Source organism: Orcinus orca, chromosome 19 (assembly GCF_937001465.1).
Source record: "Orcinus orca chromosome 19, mOrcOrc1.1, whole genome shotgun sequence".
Lineage (NCBI taxonomy): Eukaryota > Metazoa > Chordata > Mammalia > Artiodactyla > Delphinidae > Orcinus > Orcinus orca.
Window position 1 is genome coordinate 10486126 of NC_064577.1, and position 15142 is coordinate 10501267.

The window sequence follows — 15142 nt, forward strand, 5'->3', positions numbered from 1 at the left end:
TCCGTCAGACTTAAGTTGATTTAGAATAGAACTAAGAAGTAATATTTCTTTTACTCCTGGGTTCGTGAAATAAGATTCCTATCCAGCATACCTTACTTCTATTTCCACTCTTTCCCTCTCTGCATCCTTCCCTTCCATCCCCATTGCCACTGTCTAGTTCACAGAGGCTCACCCCATTTTCCAGACAGAAAGACAGCCCTCAGGGGATAAAGGACTTGGTATGGTCCCTCAGTGAGCTAATAGGTGAACCGGGCCTCCAAATCCAGCTTCCACCATAGCCCACTGGGGGCGGGGATTACCCTGGGAGTGAGAGAAACACCCCATAAAGGGAAGAACCCTTGGGGTGCAAAGTTCGTGCTGCTCACGGTGGCTGCCAGGCAGTCCCAGCAGCGGCCTTGTGGACACAACAGGTCAGAGGGCAAATGGCCTGCATCCACCCTCACGGTGCCCTGGAGAGCAGAGGGGCTTGGCCTGTACCAAGACGGAAAGGTGGTCCAAGACCTCCAGTGCTGTGGGCAGGCTGAAGGGTAGAGTTCATTCAAGGTCTGTTGGAAGGTAAACGGAGGCACATGAAGTATGTTCAAGAGTTTATTCTGAGCATGCCTCGATCGATGCGCATCTGGCAGCGCCAAACCAGAGACGGTTCGGAGCCCTCAACCGACAAGAGTTAGGGGAGGCTTTTACAGGAAGAAGCAGAAGCAAAGCCAGGATGTGACGGGTAAGAGGCTAAGTGCTTGCTTCCCTCTCCGGCTGCGTGCGATTGCTTGCCCTCAAGTTTCAGGGTCTCGGATTTGAGCGCACTGACCCTGGCTGAGGGTTAGGTTTGCTCGCTCGGCTACCCGAGCCATCAGAGCCACAGTCTCATGGCCTCTTGTTTAAATACTTTAACAGGTCCCAGTTCAGTATGTGTGACTGTGGGGCAGGAAGCCAGCGGAAGGTGGCCAAGCGCTCACTGCAAAGGTCAGCCTCCCTACACGGGGTCCAAGCTCACACCCGATTCTCAGATTTCATAAGGTGTTTAAAACTGACCGAGCATCATGCATTTAAAAACCTGTGCCAATGAAAAATGTCTAGAACACCTGTTTCTTAAGATATGTCCTTCTACCCTTTAAAAACTGTCTCTCCGTAGTACTGGAGAACTTAGAAAATTACAAAACAGCATTTCTTTTTTGTTTTTTAGCATTTCTTATTTATTTATTTATTTCAAACGGTGGTGAAATACACATAACATAAAATCTACCACCTTAATCCTTTCTAAGTGTATAGTTTTGTGGCATTAAGTTCATTCACATTTTTATGCAACCATCACCACCAGTCATCTCCAGAGCTCTTTTCATTTTGCAAAACTGAAGCTCTGTGCCCATTAAACGCCAACTCTCCTTTTCCCTTTCCCCAGTCCCTGGCAAGCACTAGTGTACTTTTTTGTCTCTATGGATTTGGCGACTCTAGGTACCTATATAAGCGGGACAAAATTGGTCATTTTGTACCTGGCTTATTCACTTAGCAAAATGTCTTCAAGGTTCATCCATGTTGTAACATGTGTCAGAATGCCCTTCCTTTTTCTGACTGAGTAACATTCCGTCATATGCATCTACCACATGTTATTTATCCATTCATCTATTGATGGACACTTGGGTTGCTTTCACCTTTTTGGCTACTGTGAATAATGCTGCTGTGAACATGGACGTACCAATATCTCTTCAAGATCCTGCTTCCCATTTTGGCGGGGTATGTACACAAGAGTGGGACCACTACATCATTTGGTAATTCTATTTTTACCTTTCTGAGAAACTATCATACTGTTTTCCATAGTGACTGAGACTACATTTCTTAAGGAATTTTCTGATATTTAAAATGATCGGGGAATGAAGCTGACCTTCCCCTGTTACTCTGATTCAGAAAGGGCTTAGCGTCTTAATTTCTAGAAGGTGACTAGAAGCTGCATAAAACATTAATGCAGAATGTCTCGTTCAACTCAATCATACTCAGCCCGAGCTGGCCACCTCGGAATAGGATGCTGGGCTCCAGCTGCATCTGTGGCATTTCTCTCTGGCCTCAGTGGGCTGCCTAGACCAGCTGCTTTTTCCATAGACCATTGGAATGTTTTTAAAGGCAGCTACTTGTTGAAACTGGGGCACAACACAAAACCGATGAGACTCACATGCATCAGTACGTTGCTCCATTTCTTCTGCTGTAATAGGACTTTCTTAATAGAAGCCGATGCTGTGTTAGATGTCATGCCCTATAAAAGCCATTCGGTAAGTCCAGGCTGCCACCTAAGTGGCTGGCTGATCCCTGCAGAATACGCTACAGTATAGAAACCAGACCTTGAGGGTCCCAGATCTATCATTTGTGGGTCCATTTCTCTGACCTTCCTTTTTCTCATCTGTAAAATGGGGACAAAAATAGAATCCACTAAGGATTAAATGAGTGAATGTGTGTAAAGCACTAAGAACGGTGCCTGGCGCTAGTGGATTTTGAAGGTGTTCTACGTTCCTATTACTGTGACCAAAGCCATTTCGGGAGAGCGTTCTCCATCATTCTCCCATGTTTCTGCAGGTCTTCCAAATAGACACTTGACAGCTTTCGTCTTGGACTGTCTTTGCTAGCATGTCTGAATAGCAAACAGCCTTGGAAGATACGGTGTCTGTCTCCCAGGCAGAGGGCGGATTTGATTGCTGTCCAGAATAATAATGAAAATGTTTCCTTCTGGGGCAAATGTAGAGCAGGTTATAAAACACTGGAGTTTCCCAAACTCAGATTCTTCAAGAGTGACACAAACGCACTCCATGTGCAGCGTCTACCTGGGCTGCTCTACATCATACCATGGAACTTGGGGGTTAAGGGAAATCGATGCAAATATGAAACTCAGAGGACTTCTCTGGTGTCTCAGTGGTTAAGACTCTGCGCTCCCAATGCAAGGGGGCGCAGGTTTGATCCCTGGTCAGGGAACTAGGTCCCACATTCCATGTCGCAACTAAGAGTTCGCATGCCACAACTAAGGAGCCTGCGTGCTGCAACTAAGGAGCCCACCTGCCACAACTAAGACCCGGTGCTACCAAATAAAAGTAAATAAATATTTATAAAAAACCCCCAAAACCATTCTAACCTTTAAATATACATATATATGTGTGTATATATATATATATATACACACATATATATGTGTGTATATATATGTATATATATATGAAACTCAGGCTCCCTGCTGGGCTGTGAGTCATAAAGTCTTTGCTCTACGATCCAGGAGCCTCGTGTGTCTTCTGGGAGCATCCATGAAACGATAACAAACTAAATTGTGAGCTTTCAAACAAGGCAAAATCTCAGACCTTTCAGAGTCCTGGGCAACCGGAAGCTGCTGTCACTGTTGCTGTCGCTGTTGCTGGCAATCAGATTCATCTGTGGTGATCTCCAGGACAACCTTGACCCATACTGTTGAACCCATTCCCAGCCTCTCTCCAAGCCTTCATGGATCCCTTATCCAAGACCTATTTGAACAGTTCTTTCCCATGTATGTGGACAGACCTTGGGAATTCAGACCAAGGCCCAGAGCTCACCTTTTCCAAGAAGCCCCAGCAGACTCAGATGGCTCCTTCCCTGCACGTGTACCCTCCCCACCCCCACGGAGCCACACAGGATAGGTTTCCCAGCACCCTGGATATTTGGTCTACTGACCAGAGAACTATTTATTCCAGCCCAGCGCTCTTCAAACTGGTGGGACCAAAATACACAGGCAGGGCTGGCTAAGACACCAGGGCAAGACTGGCCTTCATGCAGCCATCAGCTGATCCAAAGGAGGTCCCCGGGAGCAACTGACCTGCACTCAGGGGCACCAGATTCGCCACTCCGCTGCGGCTCCCTCAAACGCACTGCTCAGCGGGGAGGATTTCAACAAGCCAGGCAGCACTGCACTGAGCTCTTTTACAACAGCCCTGTGAGATATCAGGCCCATTTCAGAGATGAGAACGTTTCAGAGAGAAGGCACTTGCCCAAGGTCACAGCTAGTGAATGGCATCACCCCCCGCCCCGTTGCCGCACTCCTGATACTGCAGGACGTCTCACTGTCCCCACCAGGGCGCTGTTTCCCTGCAGGGTTCCCACATCAGCCTGTGGATTTCTCAAAGGCTCCCCTGTCTCCTGGGACTGAGAGCATCCCGGCGCAGGTGCCAATTCCCCCGCTGAGAAGGTAGCTGGCTGGCTGTTAATTAGCAAGTACTTAACATCTAGAAGTCATGAATGCCCCTGAAGTGTTTGACAGCAAATAAAGTACTGAACCCCTGGCAGGGCAGCCTCCCATCACCTGCCATCGCACTGACTTCTTAGCGGGTCACTGCTTTCTTACCCTGGCCCTCTCCATCGGCTGAGACACGCGGAAGAAAAAACAAGGCCGTCTCTGTCCTCTAGCTTTCATCTTCTTTGCCGGAGGCAATTCTGCGCGTTTGAGGGCTAAGCCTCCAGTGGATAAATCCTTACCTGGGAAGCTGGCCCCAGCGTTCGGCTGAGCCACGACCCTAGCCCCAGCTTGAAACTCAAGGCTGCCTCTCCAATTTTCGTCTCAGGAGATGAAGGTCTTCTCTGAGTCCTCACTGCCGCTCCCTTAGGTCGGCTCGTTGGATGATGGAAGAGGCAGCTCAGAGCCACGAGATGAGCTCTCAAGAGCTCACGCCTCCACGTGCAGGTCACCCCAGCCCGGGAGAACCACGCCCTCCCTCCTGATTCCTCCAGCCCTCCCACTCTCTCCTCTGAATGCCAGGGCTCTGTGCTCAGTGGCAAGGGAGAAAGCACCAGACAGCACTTGGTCCCCTTCAGGTCCCAGGTGTATGGCAGGCAGAGCACAAATCCTCCCAAGCACTTAAGGACAAAGCTAAAGGAATACAGTATGTTTTTCATCTATTCATTTAATATTTATGTATTTATTTATTTGTAACCATTTGTAACTTGAAGTATAATTTACAATGTTGTGTTAGTTTCAGGTATACAGCAAAGTGATTCAGATATGTGTGTGTGTGCGTGTGTATTCTTTTCCATTATAGTTTATTACAAGATATTGAATATAATTCTCTGTGCTATACAATAGGTCCTTGTTGTTTATCTGTTTTATATATAGTAGTGTGTATATGTTAATCCCAAACTCCTAATTTATCTCCCTCCCCACCCCCACTATCCCTTTTGGTAACCATAAGCTTGTTTTCTATGCCTTTGAGTCTATTTCTGTTTTGTAAATAAGTTCATTTGTATTGTTTTTTGGATTCCACATATAAGTGATATCACATGATATTGTCTTTCTCTGTCTGACTTACTTCACTTAGTATGATAATCTCTAGGTCCATCCATGTTGCTGCAAATGGCATTATTTCATTCTTTTTCATGGCACAGTAATATTCCATTGTATATATGTACCTCATCTTCTTTATCCACTCATCTGTCAATGGACACTTAGGCTGCTTCCACGTCTTGAATATTGTAAATAGTGTTGCTATGAACATTGGGGTGCAGGTATCTTTTCGAATTAGAGTTTTCTCCAGATATATGCCCAGGAGTGGGATTGCAGGATCATATGGTAACTGTATTTTTAGTTTTTTAAGGAACCTCCATACTGTTCTCCATAGTGGTTGTAACAATTTACATTCCCACCAAGAGTGTAGGAGGACCCCCTTTTCTCCACACCCTCTCCAGCGTTTATTATTTGTCGCCTTTTTAATGTTGGACATTCTGACTGGTGTGAGGTGATACCTCATTGTAAAAACTGAAGAAATATTCTTCAAAGCTTTTGATGTCTAAGGTCTTCACGACCTGCGCAAATCTAGGGGGTTGGCATCACAGTGAAAATACCTTGAGGCATTGACTGCTCTCCCCCTTTTAAGGTGTGATTTACAAAACGTGAAAGTAATCATTTAAAGTATACAATTCCGGGCATTCAGTACATTCACAATATTGTGCAACTACCACCTCTATCTGGTTCCAAAATATTTCTGTCACCGCCTCCAAAAGAGACCCCATAAGCAGCCACTCTCTACTCTCCCCTCTCCCAGCATCTGGCAACCACTCTGTCTCTATAGATTTACTTATTCTGGACATTGCGTACAAATTGATTCCTACAATATGTGACCTTTTGTGTCTGGCTTCTTTCATGTAACATAATGTTATTGAGGTTCATCCGTGTTGTGGCATCAGATGAACATTTGTACAGCCATGTTCATAGCAGCAAGATTCACAGTAGCCAAAAGGTGGAAACAGCCCAAATGTCCATCAGTGGATGAACAGATACACAAAATGTAGCATATCCATGCAATGGAATATTACTCAGCCATAAAAGGGCTGAAGTTTCATAGAGACAGAAAAGTAGAAAGGTATTTGCCAGGGGCTGGCGGGGGGGAAGTTATCGGTTAATGGGGACAGAATTTCAGTTGGGGAAGATGATAAAGTTCTGGAGAGAGTGATGATGGTGTTGTGGTGGTGATGGTCGCACAACAATGTGAATGCATTTAATGCCACTGAAATGTTCACTTAAAAATTTACGAGGTAAATTTTGTTATTCATATTTTACCATGATAGAAGAAAAGGAATGGGGAACTGATAAATGCTACAATGTGAGTGAACCTTGAAAACATCACGTCTGCTTTTTTCCCCCTGTTTTTGTTCCATGTTTTGTTGTCATATAGAGTAAGCCTTTAAAACAACTTCCTTCAAAACAATTTCAGGAAAAATCTGTAGAATTTGATTTATTTACTTAATAAGCTGCATCCGAACCAACGCTGATACTTGAATTCATCAGATTCAAATTTAAAAAACATTTATAGAGCTTCTGTTCTGAACAGCTTCTGGATTTGAACTCCGCATTGGTTGCCCTACTCACTCTCACTAGTGTGTGTGGAAGCCATCACCATCACCAACATCATCACCATCACCATCACCATCACGCAACATCATCACCATCACCATCACCATCACGCAACATCATCACCATCACCAACATCACCATCACCATCACCACCATCATCACCATCACTATCACCATCATCACCAACATCATCACCATCACCATCATCACCAACATCATCACCATCACCATCAGCACCACCATCATCACCATCACCATCACCATCATCATCAACATCATCACCATCATCACCATCACCAACATCATCACCATCACCATCACCAACATCATCACCATCACCAACATCATCACCATCATCATCACCATCATCATCACCATCACCATCACTGTCATCACCGTCATCATTATTCTCATTTAACATTGGAGGAAGCAATGAGTAAAATTTTCAGAGTTTCAGTTTTGCAAGATGAAAATGTTGGGGAGATGGATGGTGGTAATGGTTGCACAACGATATGAGGGTACTTAATGCTCCTGAACTTTACACTTAAAAATGGCTAAGATGATAAATTTTGTTTTGGGTTATTTGCCACAACTTAAAAAAAGGAGGGGCAGGATTTTTCATGAGTTAATTTCACGAGGCTTCACAGCTCTCAAGTGTCAGGGAGGGGCACTGGATCACTAAGGATGGGAAGGATGGGAAATAGTCTCCGGACGGCCAGGGACAGGCCAGAGTGATGGGACAGCACTGGGCCAGGAGCCTAGGGGCTGGGCTGCGAGCCAGGCTCTGCCAGCTGACCCTCAGGGTGACCCTGGGCCAGTCCCTTTCATGCACTGCTTCTTCGGGGCTCTAAAAGCAAGACAAACTCTGATTCAGAGTGTGTGTCTGTGGTCACAGAACACCCTTACAGACGCCAAGAGCAGCCTCACAAAGAGAAGAGTCAGCTCCCTCAGCCCTGGCCCAGCATCAGGTCTGGGGACAGGACGGAGCCACTAATTCCGGCGGAAGTGCCAGGTGCCAAGAGGCAGCCGAGGTGCTCCCCGCCTGCAGGGACAATAACGGTTTATGACTCTGAGCTCACCGGAGGGTTAGCTAGGTCAGAGTGGGAGCTCGAGCGTTTGTTTACATCTCTGTCCAAGAACCTCTCCACCTGCAGCTGGAAGGTAATGAGTTTTGAGCCGCGCCAGAGTCCGGCGCTCTGTGAGTTCGACACAATGTGCTCTTTGAAGACAAGTCCATGCATGTGAATCACTAGAGAGGAAAAAGCATAGCAAACCACCATCGTTCACTCAAAGCACTGCTCTGTGCTAGGCACTGAAGATAAGACAGAGGAAGATGGAAGAGGCAGGTCCCTGGCCTCAAGGAGTATGTCCTCCGGTGGTGGATCCTGCTGACGAATAAGCACGGATCGAAAGTCGTGGAAGAAAAACATGAAGAATGCTCGGTATTGCTGCTTCCATAAGTGCGATCGGGAAGGTCTCTTGAAAGAGGTGACATTTGAGCCAAAGCCTAAATGACAAGCGGAAGCAACCAAGCGGGCAGCTGCGGAACGGGTCCCGGGGGCCTAGGGAAAGAGTGCGGCACACGCCAGAGATGGGAATGTGCCCTGCCAGCAGGGCAGAAGTCTCCAGAGGTGAGAACCCTGGGGCGCCCAAGAAACCTATGGTCGGGGCATTCCATGAGCACAGAGGACCCTAGCTGCAGAGAAGAGAGGACAGAGGAAGGGCATGTGTGGCTGAGAACAGCCTCGTCAGGGAGAAGTTGAGTCGTAGGACCCCGCTTCCCTGTGTCACTGTTGGCCACGCAGAGACCATGAGCCCGCAGTGGACTGTAGGAGCCTGGGGTGGGTAGGGATGTTGTCTGGTTCATTCCTACATCACCTGCACTGCCATGGTGCCTGGCACGGAGTGAGTGACTCCCGGACCATCCTTGAGCTGTATGAGCACAGATTAGAGACCAGAGCGCTGGTGAGGTTGGGCAAGCAGCCCAAATTCTCCACAGTAAGCCTAAAACTTCTCTTACCTTTTAATTTTATCCAGTATCTAGTCACTGGGCCCCTGCTACCTGCACCGTCACAAAGCCCTGCCTACCTCTCCTGCTCACTTCTCTCCAGCCATGCCAGCCACTATTCCTTCAGTGTCCCAAGTGCATTCCTACCTCAGGGTCTTTGAGCAAGCTGTCCCCTCTGCCTGGAGTTTCTCCCTCCTGCCCTCCTGGCATGACTGAATCCCTCTCGTCATTCAAGGGTCAGCTCAAATGTCTCTTCTTCAGGAAAGAAGTCACTGACCACCCAATCAGTAGCGTCCCCCCGCCAAACATCACTCTTGATGTCAATACTCTACTCTGTTCTCTCCAGAGCACCTCTTCCCCCACCATAGTTGTCCTTCTTTACTTGACTACCAGTTATATTCTGTAGCCCCAGGAAAGTGTGAGCTCCACTGGAGTGAGAGCTTGTCTGGGATATCACCTCTAGGAGGATGTACAAACCTCGAACAGAACGGGGCACATCTGTGAGCAGTCAGGAAAGATTTGATGGGTGGAAGGAGAAGATGAGGGGGAGGGAGAGGGAGGGGCAAAGAGGGAGAGAGGAAAGAAGGGGAGAAAGGGAAAAGGAGAGAGAAGGAAAAGGGAAAGAGGGAAGAAAGAAAAGGGAAAGAGAGAGAGAGAAACTTGGCCCCTATTCTCAAAGACCTCATGGACTATGGAGGGGACAGATGTGCAAACAAATAATCAAGGTGAGGCACACTATGTGCTAAGGTACACGGCAAAGAGGGCAGAATGCTGATGCCCAAGCAGCAGTCAAGGAGTACTTCAGAGAGGTGGTGTCATAAGAATTGGTTTTGAAGGATGAAGAGGAGTTCTCCAGAAATTGGAATGTCATTTCTAGAAAGAGGCAACTACATCTGGAAAAGCCAAAGTTTATGAAACAACGTGGGGTTATTAGGCAAGTACATCTGATGTATGATTGGTGTAGAACAGGCAACTGGGGAGGACGGATAGAAAACAGAACTGCTGAGAGCAGCAGGGCCATCACTGTATGCCCTTGAATGTCAGCCCTGGAGACTCGGACTTGATGCTGTAGGTGACCTGGGAGGAACGGAAGAGTTTTATGTGGGCAAGAGACATAAGTGATGGTCAAGGCAAGAAATGATGTGGCTACTAGTGATGGTGGACAGAAAAGGGGAGGATTCCAGAGATGTTTGGTGGGGCAAAGAACAGGGCTTGGTGATCAAATATGGGGGATGAGGGAGAAAGGAGGTCTAGGAAAATGCCCATATTTCTGGCTTAGGAGCCAGTGGGGCCACGTCTGAGCTGGGAACCTGGGAGCAGGAGCTGGGTCATTAGCATGAGGTCGGGACCACCAGAGCCCCTGTGCCCAGGGTTGGGTGCAGAACAGCCTTTGATAAAGGGCTAACTGCCAACTATCCAAATTGGAGAGGGCAGAGGGATGTCTGAGCCCTGCCAGCTCCCTCACATATTTAACATGTGTTATAAATCACATAAAATTTTATAAGTCATATAAATTCTGTTTTTATGAAGCATGAAAATCACCTGTAAGACACCACCTGTGGTTGCAGGCAACCCCCTGAGAGAGGTGGGTTATTCTCAAACAGATAAACGTTTACCACCTTGTGGGCTCAGTGCCCCCTCCCTGCCCAGGTACCAGCACATTCCTTTCCTAAGGAGAGGAATGACATGGGTTAAAATTCCAGGGCTGCCCCTTCCTGGCTGAGGCTTTGGCTGGGACACATGAACTCCCTGACCCTCAGTTTCATCTTCTACGAAATGGAGATGACATTCCCATGGGAAATGACACCTGTTCCGCCCACCTGGTGGCGAAGATCATGAAAAAGCATTCTTTCATTGATTCCCAACTTCCTCTAGAGAAGCTACCCAAGAATTTGGGTTTGTGTCCCAGCAGGGTTACAGAATCACTGAGCGACGCTGAGCAAAGCCCTTCCCTGGAGACATAGCAAAAGGGAAAGTACAGAGCCTGGACGGCACAGACTGTCTCCTGGCTATGTGACCTTAGAGAGCTTTCCTGATCTTTCCAAGACCCTGTCATCCTCCATAAAATGAGGGTAATCAATCGTTGCTGAAAGGATTAAACGTGACATGGGCAGTGTATAAAAATGCCTGGCACATTGCTGACAGAAGAAACCCCAAAAGTATGAATTCTCCTCTTCTTCCCCTGATAGGCTCCCATTTCTACCAGTAAACTTAAAAGACTGGATGAACTAGCCATAAAAATGGAGTTCTGCCCAGCCTCTCAGCTATGTGAGCTCGAAGGAGGTAGCAGACTAAGCATGATTTTTAGCTGGAAGTGATGGACGTGCACATGAGAAATGCTATATGGGTGTATGGGTTCCCCCGCAAATTCACACGTTGAAACCTAACCTCCCCCCAAGGTGATGGTCTCCGGAGGTGATCAGGTCGTGACAGTGGAGCCCCCATGAATGGGATTAGTGCTCTTACTAAAGAGACCCCAGAGAGCTCCCTCGCCCCTTCCACCAAGTGAGGACACAGCAAGAGGATGGTTATCTGTGAATGAGGAAACAGGATCTCACTAGACATCGAATCTGCCAGCACCTTGAACTTGGACGTCCCAGCCTCCAGAACTGTGAGAAGTGTTTGTTGTTTATAAGCCAGTTTATGGGATTGTATTACAGCAGCCCGAACAGACTAAGACAAGGATTGTTGCCGTCATTAATCCTTTAATCATGTAAAGGAAAAGGAGATGAGCACAGAAACCTGGCAGGCGGCACCTTGGCCAAGACACACTGACTCACGTACCACCTGATAGGAGGCACTGAGAAGGACGTAGCATTACTTCTGCAGGCTTTTTTTTGCCAAAGATGAAAACTGACTGTGAAGAAACATCAGACAAACCCAAACTGAGGGACAGTCTACACAACAACTAGACAGTATGCTTCAAAAGTCTCCAAATCATGAAAAACAGGCTGAGGATTAATTGCCCCAGATTGGAGGAGACAAAAATGCTATGACAACAAATTGCAATGCGGAGATTTAGTAGACGACGGAAAACATGAATAAGGCAGTAGATTAGTTAATAGCGTCTCATCGATGCTAATTTCCTGGTCTGGATCATGATACCATGGGCATAGATGTTAACATCTGAGGAAGCCAGGTGAAGGTTTAAGGGGATTCTGTAATATTTTTGCAACGTTTTTGCAAAGCTAAAGTTTTTTTCACATTTTTAAACTATTGTAAAGTTAAGAGAGAGAGAGATTCAAGTAAAGGGAAACAAGAGGCCACCCATGGCTCTGAGGGTCTGTAGTTACCGTGCCCAAAACTGTCTCCCTTCATAACCCTGAGAGGCTTGGGGTCATGGAGAAGATTCCTGCTTTCTTTCCAAATCAGGGCCTAAACCTCCCAACCCCCAGACACCCCAGGAGTCCTACTCTTACCCCGTGAGCTGTAGGTAAGTCAACCCCAGTCACCATGAGCCACATGTAAGTCTTCCCAAGAGATGCAGACAGAGGCGGAACACAGAAAAGCTGGTCTAACGTGACTGCCTTTCCCACCCTCCCACCAGGACGTGTGGGACCCCAGGCTACAGGCACACCAGGGCCGAAGGGCCTGAGTCCCCAGGGCCCAGTGCCAGACTCTGAGCCCTCCTCAGGTGGGTGGTACGCCCTGTCCTTGGAGTTCAATTCCCAGCGCTCGATATTTTCACTACAAGACTCTTGTATACCAACAAAATAATCTCTTAGACTCATAGAATTGTAGTCAATCATTTAGTATCCATCCGCTGAGAAAATACATGCCTGCAAAAAATAAAAGCAGATGCACTGACCTTTTAAAAACAAAACACTGTCGTACTCATCACAACAAAATATATACACGTCTGGGGAAACATGTTGTGTTTAAGCTTGGGCTCCTATGGGCTCACGGAGAAACTTTAGCGGGAATCCATCTCTATTCAGCCAGCCCCCTCCCCCCACCCGCCCCATCCCACTTGGACTCTTCATACCTCCAGAGCCTCAGGACCTCAGGACTCCAGCCTCGGTCTAAGCCCAGTCACACTAAAGTCTGAAGCAAAGAAAAAATGGTCACCCTTACATACGCTTATCAAACTATCCTCCCATACTTCAAACTAAGTGGAAAAAGCTAGTAAAATCTCTACAGTCAAATAACACGACTGCAGCTAAAGCTCTGTGTGGCCCAGTTCGTTTGGGCACCATTACCAATCTCCATAAACCCAGGGTAGGGGGGTGTAGGCCAGGTGGACTGATCAGAATCAACACTTCCTGTTGCACAATAACGTAGGGTCACAAAACAAACAGCCTGTTTCTATTTAAAATTTGGATGTTTTGTTCGTTATGGATTTTTTGGATTCTTTAAATGGCATTAAAATATTGCTTATCTTGATTATTGTTTTTTTTGGTGTCCTCTTAAATTCTGCTCTGGATGTGGGTATCTCACTGGCCACACCCTAGTCCCGCCCCTGGCCAGCCCCCGACGCCCACCCCACACTCTTCCTCCATCTCTGCCACTGGATGTTCTATAGTCTCCTAGGCGTTGGATTTTGCTAATGGTTGGAGTGGGGGGAAAAAAAAAAAAACTCTCCTGGTGTTGGCTGCAGAATTTCTCCCTCACCTTCCTCCTCAGACTCTGCCCAGGCCCCCATCCCTTCCAGAAACGTCTGCAGGTCCCACGGATCCTTAATTCCATTCCAGGATCCTGTGAGAACAGAGAAGACCTTCTCCCATCACTGGTGACCTTTATCCCAAGCCTGCCTGTGTTCTCGAAAGAAGAGGCTGCATTTCATCCACCCTGGGGAGGTCTGACGTTCTGCTTTCTGGCTGAAAGATCCAGAAAACCTGTCCGTTCCCAGGCACCTTGTCATGCAGATGGGGAAACTGAGGCCCTGAGAGGTAAGGAGCTTATCCAAAGTCCAAGAGACAATCGGGAGTAAAGTCCAGAGCTCAGACAGCCGGCCCAGAACGCGACCTCCACTGTCGGCCACAGGCCCCAAATGCCATGAGAATAGCATTCACGTGAGGATCACCCCTAATCTCACCACCTTGCCCCCAGACTGGCTCCACATTTAACTGGAGGAAGCAGAGTCCACCCACTCAGACCTGAATTTGAATCCTGGCTCTATCCGTTAACACTGTGCACCTTTGAGCAAGTGGGTCAACCTCTGAGCTCCAGACACCACGTCTGTAAAATAACTCTTGGCTTTCTGACAGCAGCAGAGCACAGGGGTGAAGTCCGCAGGCCGGGGCTTGAGTCCAGCTGCCCCACTTACGGCTGTGGGATCTGAGCAGGTCATCTGAGCTCCTAGGCCTCCGTGTCCCCTCCCAAAACAGGGATGACAAATATGCCTACTTCACGTGTGGCTGTGAGGATTAAAGGAGCATGGCTGTGAGTCCTTGACACCGTGCCTGACGCCTAGATAATGTTCCGTGAAAGGTAGCTACTGTTACTGCTGTTACGGTTCCAGTTCTTTATCTAAAGAACCTCACTGTCTAGGAAAGGCTGGTTGCCCTCACCTTCCTGTCCTTTCTTTACTTAGGCCAAGGGTCAGCAAACTTTTCCTGTAAAGAGTCAGAAAGTAAATATTTTAAGCTTTGAGGGCCATGTAGTCTCCATCACCACTACCCAGTTCTGCAGCACAAAACAGCCACACATGATACATAAATGAATGGGTGTGGCTATGTCACAAAACAATTTTATTTGAAGAAACAGCTGGCAGGCCAGATTTGGCCCACGGCCAAGTTTGCCAACCCCTGGTCTAGGCCACATGCAGTCCTGTCTCTGAGTGAACCACCTTCTCTAGCACACAAGTCCTTCTCGTGCAGAATAGGAAATTATTTCTTTAAAATATTGTATCTTAAACACATCTGCATATTAGTCACTTTTAATGGCTACAGAGCATTCTATCCAGAGTGCATGTGCGTAATGGTGAAATATATATACATATATATTTAATAAGTGTGTGGCTAAATAAATAACATCTATAATGGTTAAATATATTATGGCATCTATAATGGTTAAATATAGTATGGTTAAATATATTATTATTATATTACGCAACCATTATTTATTATTTTATTTGACAATATTACCTTACCGTGTACCAGATACCCTGTTAGGAACGGGAGACACAACAGTGAGGGATGCATACAAGGTCCCTGCCCTCAGGGAATGTACATTCCCACCATTGCTGTTCCCAATTCAGCATGGTCAGCTTTGTCCTCAGTTTTCTGGAATATTCTTCCCATCGGTCCTTAAATGGAATGTGTCAGAACGTGTGTCCCAATTTTTGGTTCTAA